Source organism: Aegilops tauschii, chromosome 7, assembly GCF_002575655.3.
Source record: "Aegilops tauschii subsp. strangulata cultivar AL8/78 chromosome 7, Aet v6.0, whole genome shotgun sequence".
NCBI lineage: Eukaryota > Viridiplantae > Streptophyta > Magnoliopsida > Poales > Poaceae > Aegilops > Aegilops tauschii.
Window position 1 is genome coordinate 10844875 of NC_053041.3, and position 10527 is coordinate 10855401.

The 10527-nt window shown below is 45.3% G+C and overlaps 1 long non-coding RNA gene and 1 pseudogene across 1 annotated transcript; one reads left to right on the forward strand and one right to left on the reverse strand.

Annotated features, from left to right (window-relative positions):
• Positions 1-7548: 7548 nt before the first annotated feature.
• Positions 7549-8564, reverse strand: LOC141027696 (uncharacterized; annotated as a pseudogene).
• Positions 8565-8737: 173 nt separating this feature from the next.
• Positions 8738-10022, forward strand: LOC141027715 (uncharacterized). The gene is made up of 2 exons (XR_012189495.1): positions 8738-9179; positions 9270-10022. It is a non-coding gene; the product is annotated as an uncharacterized lncRNA (long non-coding RNA).
• The last annotated feature ends 505 nt before the right edge of the window (positions 10023-10527 follow it).

Genomic DNA, 10527 nt, shown 5'->3' on the forward strand with positions numbered 1-10527 from the left:
CCACCTGCACATCACGGATCAGGGGCCAGCGGATCCAGATCCTTGGGCGGGACCGCGCACGGGAGGACGACGCCCAGGCCACACGGCCGAACGACGCCGCGCGCCGGCGACGAGCTATGATCCAAGCCACAGCATAGAGCCCCACGGCGGCGAGCGCCTCCGCCTCGGCCAAACAGCTCCTCTCGATGCCGTTGTCCTCTGCGCTCGCAGAGAAGGTAGGCTCGAGCCACCACACACCTTCCACCTTTGGTGAAAGGGCAGCGCCGCCGCCGCCGCCGCACCTGCGGCCGGCAATGACGGCGGCGAGTACAGATCTGGGAAGGATGTGCTGCTGGCTAGGTTCGAGGGGGCCTCCGGAGTTGCCCGGGCGTGTGACCCGGGAGGCAGTTTTTATGTCTAGAAAGAGAAATGTTGTGTGGTGGGGTCATTGACTATCCACATGGGATGGTACTTCCCATTCGTCATTGCCGCCTTCCTCTCCTCCACATGAGACTATTTAGTACCGCAAGATGAATGGGGTTCTCGACCAGCATTTTTTGTATCATATAAGGAAGTCTAGGGCCACAAAGGTGCAAACATCCAAAGATATAATGTTGCTCGAAAGCGACTAGGCAAGCTTCCATGGAATACTCAGCGTTTCAAATGTTTAGAGATGAGACATCTAGATTTGGATTGAGCATCAGCATTATCTCAGCCTGCGTAAAATAAATTAAAATATATGAGAAAGATAAAATACTCCTGAGTTTTAGGAAGCTAAGAACCCAATATATATATATATATATATATATATATATATATATATATATATATATATATATATATATATATATATATATATATATGGGGAAAAAGAAGTGTATAAAATTAGAATAACATGGCGCAGTACCATGTCAATCAATAATTTAAGCTAGGAAGAAAGAGTACATAATTCAGTCTGGTGTTTTTATTTCCATTCACGGTTCATTGACATCAAGTTATCTTCTCCCTTCCTTTGTGCGAGACTACACCTACATATTTTAAGTCAGATTCGTACATGAGCTTTTTTGCGCACATAACTAAACAAAGATCATGCTTTCGCTTTTAAATCCTGACTGGATGCTAGTATTTATTCCATGGTTCTGAACTCAATTAACCAGAAGGGTTGATACAATACAATCCATCATCGCTGCGACAGCCGATACAATTAATTTATAATGTAAAATGGACGGATCCAGCACAAAAAGGCCACCAAAATACACATATGCATACATCCACCACCATTTGGACAAAAAAAATCCATCCACCACTCTCTGGAAAATCCCGTACTTACCGCAGCTCAGTGATGATGAACAATCCCGGCCTTGGACATCCTCCAACTCAGAGGTGACGTATGACCAGCTCGCTGTGGAACCGTCGCTCCCGCCGGCACAGTAGCTTCCGCGACTCCATCCCCCTCCTGCAGAGCCGCCGTTCTTCAGCAGGCCCAAGTTGGCGGCTACCCCATCACCTGAACAAATCATAGGCACCAATAGTAACTGGAAATGGCACTAATGAACGCACTGGTGAATCTGAAGCCATGGAAAGAAATTAGTGAAATTCAAAAGAATAAATCTGGGACATCTCTCCGATGTATCTTAAGTATAATCCAGACAGTTTCCATATTAGTGAAATTCATCATTCGACATCTCCTTGACAGTTTCCATATTTTCATTTGACTCGAGGAAAACAATTAATTCAATAGTATTTTGCAGCATGTACTTTGACAATCTTTAAAACAGAAAAAAAGTATTCATGAAAAGCCCAATATGTATGATATGCGGAAGCAAATGATGTTGAAGCATGCTCAGTGTAACACCCTGGGAATCATGCTACAGTAACTCCCTGTGATTAAGCTAATCATGTCGCTAAACAGGGCTTGATCACATTTGAATCACCTTCCTTTTCAAACTCCTAGTTCAAACTTCAAATATAATTAAAGTGAAAAATAAAAGTTTTCAAAAACTCAAACAAAAATGTTCAGTGGGTGCCAAATATTACACTGGTAATTATGGTGGAGAAAACACATTTTTATAAAATACCTAAATACTTTTAAATAAAATAAAACAAAAAAGGAAATAAACAAATAAAAAAAAAAGAAAACAGAACACAGTCAGAGAAAAAAAAAAGGAAAAGGCCCTTTCCCCCCCCACTGGACCCGTGGGCCATCTGCACCGAACCCCCCCGGCCCAAACTGGGCCGCACCCCCGCACCCCCGACCCCGGCCCAGCCCACCTCTCCTCCCTCGCCCCCTTCCCTGTTCCCCCGACCGGGTCGGAACAGGGGCGCGCTCCCGCCCGACCACCTCGCCGGCACCGACGCCGGAGAGGATAAGGTCGCCTGCGGCCCCCGCCTCCTCGGGCCCCTCTCCCACTCGCCCCGCTCACTCTCGGCCCCTGCGCCTCCCCCATCCCCTCTCCTTCGCGCCGCTCCTTGCTCCCCCCATCATCCCGAGCGCCTCCGTCGCCGCCCGCCGTCGCAGCCGCGGCCACCGACCCTCCATCCCCTCGCAGACGTGCTCAATAGCCCCGTCGTCGTCCCCTACGCCTCCTGCCACCTCGGGCTGGAGCTCGGAGCCCCTACAGCGACCGCGACGACTTCATCTTCCTCCTCGACCACCTCGGATCGCCGCCACCCGTTCGTCGTCATCAAGCCTTCCCCGCGCCCGCTTAGCACCTCTGCAGACCCCCTGTGAGCATCTCTATCCTTCCCCTCACTCAACGCGCTCGATTGCGAGCTCTAGCAACTGATCCGCCATCGGCCGAAATCTTGCTCCGCCGCTCACCTCGCCGTCGCGGCCACAGCTCACGCAGCTGGCGTTTGAGCACACCATCGTGCTCAACATCTCCGTAGGATGCCGTAGCACCCACTAGCTCTTTCCCTCATGCCCCCTGCGTCTTTCCCGTCAGTGCCGTGCTCTGGTCGCCGCCTCGGCTCATCGCCGGTGCCATCCCCGACCACCTCGGCACCTGCCGCTTGCCGCGCCCGACGCGCGCGAGCGTCAGCTCATCGTAGGACCTAACCACGCTCCAAATGGGCCACTGTGGCCGATTCCCGAAGCTCACCCGCGCCGCGCCGCCGCATTGGGGCTCGCCGGAGCCCCTCTCCGGTGCCCTGCCGACGTGGCCGGTCGGGCCCCACCCCAGTGCCCCTGCCAGTGGCCCCCACGGGCCCCAGTTGACTGGGTTGACCCAGTCAACTGCTGACTGGGCGGGCCCAGTCACTGACATGCGGGCCCCTCCGCAAAAATTAAAAAAATAAAGAAAAAGAAAATGTTTTATAAATAAAAATAATTAGTTTAACTAAACACTCACTGACATGTGGGGCCCACCCCTCTAATTATACTGTTAGATTAGTTTAATTAAGTATTAGACTAACAGAGGCTGACATGTGGGTCCTACTGGACCCACCTGTCTGGTTTGACTGGTCAGCCGACCTGTTGACTTGCTGACGTCAGCATTGCCCCATGCTGACGTCATAATTCATTTTTCTTAATATAAATAATTTCAGAAATTCAAATAAACTTTGAAAATTCATATCTTTTAAACCGTAACTCGGATGAAAATGTTTTCTATATGAAAGTTGCTCAGAACGACGAGACGAATCCGGATACGCAGCCCGTTCGTCCACCACACCTCCCTAACCTATCGAACTCGCAACTTTCCCCTCCGGTCCGTCTGTCCGAAAACGTGAAACATCGGGAATACCTCCCGGATGTCCCCCCCCCCTTCACCGGTACCACCTACTGTCGCGTTAGGACACCCCTAGCACCGCTCATTGTCATGTCACGCATCGTCATGCTTATGTTTGCATTGTATTTACTGTTTCTTCCCCCTCTTCTCTCCGGTAGACTACGAGACCGACCCTGCAGCTGCCCAGTTCGACTACGGAGTCGACGACCCCTCCTACTTGCCAGAGCAACCAGGCAAGCCCCCCCCCTTGATCACCAGATATCGCCTATTCTTCTCTATACTGCTTGCATTAGAGTAGTGTAGCATGTTACTGCTTTCCGATATCCTATCCTGATGCATAGCCTATCCTTGCTACTACTGTTGTTACCTTTACCTGCAATCCTACATGCTTAGTATAGGATGCTAGATTTCCATCAGTGGCCCTACATTCTTGTCCGTCTGCTGTGCTACACTATCGGGCCGTGATCACCTGGGCGGTGATCACGGGTATATACTTATATACTATATACATGACACATGTGATGACTAAAGTCGGGTCGGCTCGTAGGAGTACCCGCAAGTGGATCTTTGTGGCGGAGCGACAGGGCAGGTTGAGACCGCCTAGGTGAGAGGTGGGCCTGGCCCTGGTCGGCGTTCGCGGATACTTAACACGCTTAACGAGATCTTGGTATTTGATCTGAGTCTGGCCATTTGGTCTATACGCACTAACCATCTACGCGGGAGTAGTTATGGGTATCCCGGCGTCGTGGTATCAGCCGAAGCCTTCGTGACGTCAGCGACTGAGTGGCGCGCGCCGTGTTGGACCGCTTTGACGCAACCGCCGTGATCGTGTGGGTTGCTAGGTCTGCTCGCGGCCGCGTTCGCAACGTGTAGGTGTGCATAGGGCGATGGGCCCAGACCCCTGCGCGCTTAGGATTAGACCGGCGTGCTGACCGCTCTGTTGTGCTTAGGTGGGGCTGCGACGCGTTGATCTTACGAGGCCGGGCATGACCCAGAAAAGTGTGTCCGGCCAATTGGGATCGAGCGTGTTGGGTTATGTGGTGCACCCCTGCAGGGAAGTTTATCTATTCGAATAGCCGTGTCCCTCGGTAAAAGGACGACCCGGAGTTGTACCTTGAGCTTATGACAACTAGAACTGGATACTGAATAAAATACACCCTTCCAAGTGCCAGATACAACCCGGAGATCGCTCTCTAACAGGGCGATGAGGAGGGGATCGCCGGGTAGGATTATGCTAGGCGATGCTACTTGGAGGACTTCACTCTATTTTCTTCTATACTCTGCAAGATGGAGATGTCCAGAAGCGTAGTCTTCGACAGGACTAGCTATCCCCCTCTTATTCCGGCATTCTGCAGTTCAGTCCACTGATATGCCCCTTTACACATATACCCATGCATATGTAGTATAGCTCCTTGCTTGCGAGTACTTTGGATGAGTACTCACGGTTGCTTCTCCCCCTCTTTTCCCCCTTTTCCTTTCTATCTGGTTGTCGCAACCAGATGTTGGAGTCCAGGAGCCAGACGCCACCGTCGACGACGACTCCCATGACACTGGAGGTGCCTACTACTACATGCAGGCCGCTGACGACGACCAGGAGTAGTTAGGAGGTCCCAGGCAGGAGGCCTTGCCTTTTCGATCGTTGCTACTTTTGTGCTAGCCTTCTTAAGGCAAACTTGTTTAACTTATGTCTGTACTCAGATATTGTTGCTTCCGCTGACTCGTCTATGTTCGAGCAATTGTATTCGAGCCCTCGAGGCCCCTGGCTTGTATTATAATGCTTGAATGACTTATTTATGTTGTAGAGTTGTGTTGTGATATCTTCCCGTGAGTCCCTGATCGTGATCGTACACATTTGCGTGCATGATTAGTGTACGGTCAAATCGGGGGCGTCACACTCAGGAAACTGTAGCTTAAAGCATCAGAACCTTAAATGTGTCTATTTCTGTTTTTTTGAAACAAAGTTAGAAAGTTAAGCATACAAACAAATGGGTAGTGTGTATGGAAAGCAAAATTAGAAAAATAATAATGTAAATTTCTGTTTTTTTTAAAGTTAAGCATGCATTTAAAATATATTAAATGTGTATATAAAATGTTTCTGATGTATAAAAAATATACAATGTGTACAGAACAAAGTAGACATAAAAAAGTAAATGTTTTCAAAAATATTAATCATGTATTTGGACGATGTTAACTGTGTATATAAAAATGATCATGATGTACACAAGAAATATAGAATGTGTACAGAAAAATTAGACATCAAAAAAATTATATGTTTAAAAAAGATGAAAATTAAATTGGAAAATGTTAAACGTGTATATCTAAATGGTTGTCATGCATACAAAAATATACAATGTTTATGGAGAATATAGAGATAAAAAAATATTTTACCAAATGTTAATTATGTATTTTCAAAGTGTTAATAATGTATTTTCAAATTTTTAAATGTGATAAAAAATGTTTCTGGTGTATAAAAAACTGTACAGTGTATATGAGTAAACGTAGACATAAATATATATATAAGTTGTCAAAAATGTTAATTATATATTTAGAAAATGTTACACGTGTATATAAAAATTATTCTTGGTGTATATAAAAAATGTAGAAAGAAAACGAACAAAAACTATAAAATTGAAAAAGAAACACAAAAAACAAAGAAAGCAAAAAAACCATAAAACCCAAAGAATATACCAAAAAATAAGAAGAAAAAAGAAAGAAAAAACAAGAAGATAAAAACATGCTACCATTAATTACTAAAATGTACTTTGTTATTTTCATCGCACCGCAAATATTTGTTGGGCATCACCAAGGACGAATGATAACAAAATGTGTAATGAGATACCTCCAACTAGGTAGATATTTTTGTTATCTAATAAGTTAAAAACATCTTGAGTACACTTCAAAAATCAACCCATCTTTATTTTTTTGGGCAACACCACTTATCATGTTATTTGTCATGTGACATCGTAAAATATTTTAAGGGATATACCGATGTCTCGAGAGTGTGTATGAGGGGTGACTTTTTCTCCCCCGTTGAAATGCATGGGCATGATTTCTAGTTACTCTTAAAGAACACAAAGCCTGCCCTTGTTCGAAAAAAAAGAACCAGAAAGCCTGCCCTACCGTATTGGCTGTTCATCCTCAGGCTCTTCACCCTTGGGAATGTATCCGGTGCACCCGCACTTGTGGTGCTACCGGTGCACCGGATGCAATAGAATGTTTTAAAAATTCTCAAAAATATCTATCACATTAATGCAACATCAATGTTTGACGTCACAAAATTTCGTGTAAAAATATGAAATATTTTTTGAGATACAAAAATGACAAATTTTGACATCAGTGTGATAATAGGCCAAATCTAAAGCCCAAGTTATGTTATGTACTATTCAGTATTGAATTTGTTATTTTTTTTTTAAGTTATGTTTCGAATTTTAACTTGAAATTTTGTGACAACCTACATTGATGTTGTATGAGTGTGCTAAATTTTTTTCAGAATTTTTTAAACATTTTAAATGTGCAATGTGAGTTCAGTGCATCGGTAGCACCACAAGCTCCGGTGCACCAGATATTTTCCCCTCTGCCGCTTGGTCAAACGTCGTGAGTTCGACGTTTTTACATTTTGCATCCTAAAAAAAAGTAAAAATGAAAGCGACCAGACTCAAACCCGAGACTTGCTGCTGCGGAAACCTTGGCTTTGCCACCTAGGCCATGACCTGTCATGATGTTCATTAAGAGATGCCACATATTTAACTATTAGTTGAGCGTTTGAATTCAATAGTTTGAAAATATTTGAGATTTTTCGCACGGTATGAGTGTTCTCAAGGGGGGGCGGCGGTATACTCGATATCGAAACAACATTATTATTATTATTTCAAACGAAAGTAATGTTGGTTTTACATGAACATTGTTTCTGGCAGAAAATAGATTATTAACTATCAAAGTCATATGGCCCTAGCAAGACATTTTTCAGGTCGCCCAGCTTGATCAGCTCCTCGTTTTCGTTGATAAATGTCTGGCTATCCATGTGAAGATCATGCCCGCAGTCGCTGACATGGTCAGTCGCCTTCTCCACACGCTCGGGCAGTTCAAAGGACCACGGGTCGTCGGCGTCGCCCCTGAGGACATGGAAGTCCCTGAGCATGGCGTCGCAGAGATCGAGGGTGCCGATAGCGACATCGTAGTCCACCTGGCAATACCTGAGGCCCAGCGCCTCCTCCGTACCTTTCTTGGCTTTCTAGAGTGCTTCCTTCACCTTGCCGCCGGCAGCTGCCACACGGATCTTGAGGATGTCGACAGCGACAAGGGACAGATCACGGAGGTCCTTGGCCTGGAAGATCCTTTTGTCCGACCGGAGAGTCTGCACGCAGAATTCCTGGGTCACGTTCAGGTGCTTGTTGCGGCAGCTGCTCGAAGCGTTCTTGCAGGTTTCTACCACAAGGTCCACCACCTTGATCTTGTCGCCGCGCCCGCCGGCATGTGCGCGGATGCACACAAAAAGGAGCATGATGGCAACCGAGGAGAAGGCAGCGGTCGCCCGTGCGGTTGCCATTGCTGCAAGGATAGCTGCAATTGTATTGTAGGCTTTGTAGCTGAGAGAGAGGTGGAGATGAATTGATAGTCAGATTTTGTAGTGCAAAGATGGAGGTGGTGTACGGTTCTTGTGACATCTATATAGTGCAGCAGCAGGTTCATAAATCCAATGCAGCTTAGTCACGGATATCCAAATAATTAGTATTCCGGACACTATATGCACAGATATATGTAGATCCACATTTTGGGTGTGCTAGTATTAATACGTGTGGCATGAATGTGTTCTAGTTTTATGTATTTCTAGAGTGAATCTCACTTTATTTCCCCATATCACAAAATGGATTTGGGACATTAAAGGAAGATTATGCGCAGTCTGCCCTTGATAATCTATCTATCTATATCTACGTCTATCTATCTATCTATATCTTCATCTCTATCTCTATCTCTATATCTATACCTATCTATATGTATACTATATACTATATATATATATATATATATATATACACACACACATATCTATCTATCTATCTATCTTGACCTCTATCTCTCTATCTATATTTCTATCTATCTATATCTATACTTCTGCTAATTAGCCACTACCTAGAAATTACCATGTTAATCGGTAAAATTTAAGATAATTGGCAACCCGTGCCCCTTCCTAAATACATTTAATTGCTTACACCCATTTAGGATACGCTTGCACGATGGATATATACGATACACATGCATCATTATTAACCCGGAACACCTTTAAGCTTACATAAAAAATGGCATCCAGGAGACACTATATTAGATAATACTGCCCATGATTAAATAGGAGGAAATCCAATTGTCCATCGAGGTATATGTGCAAAGAGTTAAACATTGATCATTTGGATATCCATGGGGCATATTGCATTTGGAAACCCTACTCAGTGCACTATATATAAACCATAATCATAGGTATGTACTCCACCTCAACCCATCCATCTCTGCACTACAGTTCCATTTGATCCATTCATCATCTCCCTCAATTACAATATATTTTTCTAGCAAGCCTGGCAGCAATGGAAACGGTGCAAACCCACTGCTTAGAATTCTCTGGAATTGTCATCATTCTCCTTTCCGTGGCCATCACCGCTCAAGCTTCTGACACCAAGCCCATGTCATCAAGCATCATGTTGGAAGCATGCAAGAATGTCTCGAGTGACTTCTTCAAGGTGCGCTTCACATATGACTTTTGTGTATCAACGCTCCAGTCAGACAAACGAAGCACCGACGCGAAGGACTACCGCATCCTAGCTCTCGTGGCCGTCAACGCCATGAAGCCCTGAGCCACGGCCATGACGGCCAAGGTTGAGAACTTGATCCATGGTGCCACCAAGGACAAGCTCGCGACTCACGCCCTTGGGTCCTGCCGAGTGGACTACGGTGGCATGGTGAGCACCCTCGAAATCTGCCATGATATCATCGAGAGCTTTGAGATTCGCAAAGGCAACGAAGGTCCGACGCCCTTCGACCTGCCTGATTGCATTGCGAAAACAACCAAAGCCATCAACGATTGCGCTGACAAAACAGAGTTTACGTCGGTTTCAGAAGGGTTAATGAAGGAATATGAGGAGTTATCTATGATGGCCAGCCTCAGCAGCTCTTTGCTACATCTCTACATCACTTCACCTCCTCCTCGTGGACTAGGATTACATATTCCTAGTAACTAGAATTGTATGATGATGGTTAATTAAAATTTGATGTTGTTCATATCGTTTGGGGTATGAAAGCAAATAAATATATAACTTAATTGATGAAGGTTGTTTGTGTGTTAGAATGATGGAGATTGAAAAATCATGCAATCGAGGGTTCATGGGGGATGGTTGTAGGGGTATTTATTAATGGAGGGGGGGGCAGTTTGTCCTTACCCTGTTAAGGAACCCAACAATGCTTGGTTGGGGCAGAGTGTGGCCAAGGAGAACATCGGGTGGCAACCACACCTATTGAGTGGTATGGACGGAGAGAAATCGTAAATTTTTCAGTGGCAAAACCCCACCGTTGTGGATGGTGGTAATGATTAGACCTTGTCAAGGGCACATTTATTAGCGTAGGTTGGCACTCGGAACTTATGGGAAACATGCGTTGTTGCCCATACTTGATCTCGATCTGATGAGATATTACATTTCATGCAATTTTTATACAATTTTTGTTCCTAAAAATAATTTACAACTTTGCACTATGGTTGTACGAATACTGTCGGTCTGTTCCTCTCAAAACTTCATGTTTCAGCTACATGGCAGAGCCACATCAACAACATGATTCA